The sequence below is a fragment of the Bos mutus genome, chromosome 26, assembly GCF_027580195.1.
Source record: "Bos mutus isolate GX-2022 chromosome 26, NWIPB_WYAK_1.1, whole genome shotgun sequence".
Classification (NCBI taxonomy): Eukaryota; Metazoa; Chordata; class Mammalia; order Artiodactyla; family Bovidae; genus Bos; species Bos mutus.
Window position 1 is genome coordinate 29913409 of NC_091642.1, and position 5724 is coordinate 29919132.

Sequence of the window (5724 nt, forward strand, 5' to 3'; positions counted from 1 at the left end):
TAAAAAGCATGAAATAATGCCATTCGCAGCAACATGGATGGGCCTAGAGTTTATCATACTAATTGAAGTAAGTTAGTCAGAGAAAGACAAATATCATGTGATATTGCTTATATGCAGAATCTAAAAAAATGATGAAAATGAACTTATTTTCAAAACAGTAACAGACTCAAAGACTTATAGAATGAACTTGGGGTTACAGGGAGGGATAGAATGGGAGTTTGGGATTGACATGTACACACTTCTATATTTAAAATAAAATGCCTTTCCAAATATAAAATAAAAATGAGAAATAAAAAAATGAATATAATAAAAGAATGAACTAGAATTAGAAGGACAGATCAATGATAAAGGTTTGGCTTTATCTGTAATATTTGCATTTTAATAAGTATGTAATACTTGTGTGATTAAACATAAATGAATGAATGGATGGGTGAATGAATTAATGAATGAATAAATAAGTAAATAAAATTTTAAAATGTGTTTAATACCCAGAACAACCTTTGGGTTGTTGACGTTATCCAAAGACAGAGAAAAGAGCTGCTATCTATTCTTTTTCCTTCTTTCCAGAGTGTTGAGGAGAATGACTTTAAATCAGAAATAGCAGGAAAAATTACGATTAAAAAGATCTAGGTCCAGACAAGTGTCAAAATCACATGCAATTAGGAATCTGCTTTTGGTGACCTTCATGGAATCCTGGCAGGTCAGAGGGGTGCTACAGCATGTAAATGGACAAGGACTACCGTAATGCTCAGCAAGGAGTAGACAATAGATTTGGAAATTGAGGACTGTCAAGATTGAGATTGACTCCTGGCAAAATTCTAGAAATGATTATTATATATAGGGTCTGGCAATGCCTAACAAGAAAAACATGTCTACCTTTTGGCAGAAGCCAACATGAGTTCTTTAGGAATACATGCCAAAGAGTAGATAAGGACACTTTTGTTGATAAGGACACTGAACAAGGAGGTTAGGGGAATCCTGAAGATACTGTTCTTTGATTTCAACAGGGGATGAAGCAGTTTGTCCTATTATCTTTGTGGATGCAATGAAGAAATGTGGGCTGATGATGACCCTGCTTGGAGCATTCATAAATGGTGACTCACTGTACCCAAAGAAGTGTGATGATGGTAGGGGTTATGTCTTTCCAGTTGGAGGTTTTTGAACCTGGTCATGTGATGTTTCTATCAGTGGCTCAAATGAAGATGTAGGTGTCCAGCTCATCACACTTCCAGATGACAAAAAGAGGACCAGAATCACTAACAGGCTGGATGACAGAATTGCAATTAGAATGATCATGACAGGCTGGAACAATGATCCTACATGAACAAATGACACTTGGAGGAGAGTGGATGTGGAGTCCTACAGGCAGGCTAAAAAGGTCAGAGATGCAAACATAGGCCTGGGAGTCCTGGTTTAGGGATGAATCACTTGAAAAAGACTGAATTTATGTGACAGCTAATTCATTGTGGATCAATTGTATGATCCAGAAGTATGATGACTCCCAGGCTCCCTACCTGCCTTAGTAGATGCAGAAGGCTTGAAACAGGAAAGATTAATGGTCCCACTAAGGGTCCATATTTGGAGAAGGAAATGGCAACCCACTCCAGTGTTCTTGCCTGGAAAATCCCAGCAACGGGGGAGCCTGGTGGTCTGCCATCTATGGGGTTGCACAGAGTTGGACACGACTGAAGTGACTTAGCAGCAGTAGCAGCAGACTAGTTTTTGGAGAAGGAAATGACAACCCACTCCAGTACTCTTGCCTGGAAAATCCCATGGACAGAGGAGCCTGGTGGGCTGCAGTCCATGGGGTCGCTAAGAGTCAGACATGACTGAGCGACTTCACTTTCACTTTTCACTTTCATGCATTGGAGGAGGAAATGGCAACCCACTCCAGTGTTCTTGCCTGGAGAATCCCAGGGACAGAGGAGCCTGGTGGGCTGCAGTCCATGGGGTCGCTAAGAGTCAGACATGACTGAGCGACTTCACTTTCACTTTTCACTTTCATGCACTGGAGAAGGAAATGGCAACCCACTCCAGTGTTCTTGCCTGGAGAATCCCAGGAACGGCGGAGCCTGGTGGGCTGCCGTCTATGGGGTTGCACAGAGTCGGACATGACTGAAGCGACTTAGCAGCAGCAGCAGCAAGGGTTCATATTTTGCTAGGTTCAAGGCTGAAGACACTTCTTCAGAGTAATGTCCAGGGTAGGGCAACCCACATTGGAAAGGACCTAAATACCAAATCCTATTAGAAGAGTGGCCATAAAATATTACCTAAACTACAGTACATTTGACAGTAAAAGAAAGTGTTATTAACAATTGCAATGCATAATAATTCTACTTTTGAAGCATCATTGGAAGAACTGGGATTTTTATACAAAAAAAGAAAAGGAAAAAAAAAAAGAATGCTGGTAGCCAAATGGCTATCATATGAGAAGGGGAATAGATTTCTATGGCCTATTTTTTTTTGACAGGTAAGTAGGTTTTACTTTTTTTACTAGTGGGTATGAGTTAAGAGGGGACAGTACCGTGTCTCTCATGAGTGCAGGACCCACCATTTGTCCAGGGGGCCACAATTAGGGATATATTTGACCCCACAGCCATCTGGGGAGAGCCGCTCTTCTGCCACTATCTTTTCAAAGTCATCTCCATTAAACTTAGTAACTCAGCTGGTTAAGAATCCTCCTGCAGTGCAGGAGACCCTAATTTGATTCTTGGGTAGGGAAGATAAAATACTGAAAATTCAAATAAATCATACTGTATTTTTGAAAGTTAGTCTTAAAAGGTACAACCTTTTCCCTGGAGAAGGGATAGGGTACCTATTCTAGTATTCTTGGGCTTCCCTGGTGGCTCAGATAAAGAATCCACCTGCAATGCTGGAGACCTGGGTTCGATGCCTGGGTTGGGAAGATCTGCTGGAGGAGGGCATGGCAATCCCCATGGACTGAGAAGCCTGGTGGGCTACAGTGCATGAAATCGCAGAGTCGGACACGACTGAGCAACTAAGCACACACACAAACTTAGTAAGTCCTCACTTCTTGGAGATGTGGATCTTCTGATGGCCAGGGAGCTTGAACCTGGCCCTGAGGAGGGCCTCAGCCACACGCTCTTTGTTCTGCAGCTTGGTGCAGATAGACACTATGATTTGGCCAACGTGGACCCTGGTCGCTGTGCCCTGGGGCCTTCCAAAGGCACTGCGCCTACCGGTCTGGAACCTAGATTGAGGACAGCACGCCAGCATGAAGGTCCTGGAAAGGGCTGTCTCCAGGGTCCCTTTGAGCAACCCACATGGACAACAGGCTGCATATACTGTTTGCAGGCATTGCACACTCGACCCTGATGGGGAAAAGCGCACAGTCGGTTTAACTGGCTGCAAATCTATGGCCTATTTAAAAAAATTATTGTTTAAAAAGGGATACTTTCTCACTGAAAAAACTTGAAATGATAGCCAACTCTTTTCTGTCAAATTGGGATGATACTAGTATCCACCTCAAACTGTTCTGAGGGTCAAATGAACAGTGAATGTATGAATTTGTAAGATAGCATTTAAAATGTAACTGTTTACATTTGTTTTTTCTGTTTAACAGAAAAAAATTCTCCCTTTCCTCACTACATTTCATCCCCTATATCCATCATGTGCCTCAGAGGTAGCCATATTATTAATTTGTTAACATTTTTTAATGAAAAAAATTTAAACTTTATGCCTACATGATACAGGTGTGGCAACATCTTGATATTGGCTAACTCTGAGTGGTTAGAATATGGGAATTCACTGACTATTCTATTTTCTTATATCTCCGAAATTTTCATTAAAGATAATTATGTAACTCAAAAATTTAACTAATAAAGGTGAGAGCTATTCCGTATTAGGTCCTCATGGACTACCATTGAAAATTGTTTAGTGACATCTTCTGATATTTGCTTCCCTATTTCTATTGAAATATCATGTTTATCTTGCTTTTTTGACTTTTCATTTTTTAGATACTTTTATTGACTATCTATTATGGAAGATGAGAATTGGGCTATCTTATACCATCATCTATATTCATTTTATCTATGTTCATTCTTTCAATATACTTTTGTCACAATTCAGAGTAAAATCAATATTTTGTGTTTATGTATATAAAAGTGTAAATATTTCTTTTCTTTTTTTTAACGGCTGAGTTATGTTGTGACTTTCATCACATTTTATTTCTTGCATATCTTTTCTGTTTTTCTTGGAGTTAATAATTGCTTCAGGTCCTCCCCTGCCACCAGTGGTTTGCTAAATTTTCTAGTTACTTATTTCTAATCATTTCCAAATTCTCAACAGAAATATGAAATATTTTATTATTGTCAAGCATATTTTGTAATCTACTGTTACCATATTTTTATTGGTGGCATCCTTTTCGGACCTATAATTTTCCTATTCAAGGCCATCACTAACACACATGTCCCTTCTGAGTAAATTTTAAATTAATTAATTAATTAATTTTTGCCCATACCATGCAGCTTATGGGATCTTAATTCCCTGACCAGAGATTGAACCCACACCCTTGACGGTGAAAGACCAGAGTCCTAACCACTGGACCACCAGGAAATTCCCTTGAGCAAAATTTTTTATAAGGAAGCCCCTCTGGCCAGAAGGATTGTAGAAAAGAGCTTCTTGAGTTGACAAATTACAGAATAGTGCTCTCTTTGGGAAGACTGATTAGTAAGGGTATCTTCTTCCCCAAGGTTTGATGCACCCCTTCATCAGAAATGTGACTTGGGAAGCAGAGCACTAAATGGGTTTTGGTTCTCACTCATGGTCCCCACACGAGACATCTTTGGTCAATTACACAGCTGTATGTGGTATACCTGTTCTAGTTCCTGTGTGTACTGGTTCCATGGATACACAGCACATCTGTCATTTTGGGTTTTTCCTTCTCCATAGTTTTCGTGATTCCCCTCATTTTTCTCCTGTGTTAGATCTTTTGCTTACTGAGTTGCAAGTATTCCTCTTTCTTAGTTTGGCCTCTTTTTTTTTTTTTTTGGCTGCACCATGTACCTTGTAGGATCTTCGTTCCCTGACCAGGAATGGAATCCAGGTCCATGACAGTGAAAGCGCAGTCCTAAGCACTGGACTGCCAGGGAATTCCCTAGTCATCCAGTTATTTTTAAGGAAAGAAAGCATGGGGATTTTTGGAAGCTTTGGAATTGTGAAAAATATTTTATTCTCACACTTGAGTGATATTTTGTTTGAATATAGAATTATACATTTGAAATCCTTTTTTCCTAAGAATTTTGAGGGTATTGTTCTTTTATCTAATAGTTCCATTGTTGCTGTTGAGACGTTTGCTGCCATTATTATTTTCAAATTGCTGTATTTCCCCTCTTTCTTTCATTCTGGAAGCTTCTTTTTAACTTTCGGTGTTCTAAAACTTTATTATTATGTGCTTTGATGTGGTACTTTGTAAATCCTTTGTGCTGGGTATTTGATTGTCCTTTTCAATCTAGAAATTTCGTGCCCTTCAACTTGGGAAAATTTTTGGAATTATTTTAAAAATAATTTTAAACTTTTAACTTTAATGAACCTTTTAACTTTCATTTTCTTTGTCCTATTTTTTTTTTTTTTCTGAGAGTCCCATTAGATGTTTATACTTTCTGTACTTATCCTTTATTTTTCTTATTTTTTTCTTTTCTAATTTTATCTCTGAGACTGTTCTTCTACCTTCTGGATACTTTCTTAACTTTACCTTGAAAATCT

The 5724-nt window shown here is 38.9% G+C and overlaps 1 pseudogene; it reads right to left on the reverse strand.

Moving 5' to 3' along the window:
* Positions 1–3252: 3252 nt before the first annotated feature.
* LOC138985871 (small nucleolar RNA SNORA70) lies at positions 3253–3372 on the reverse strand (annotated as a pseudogene).
* Positions 3373–5724: the final 2352 nt, after the last annotated feature.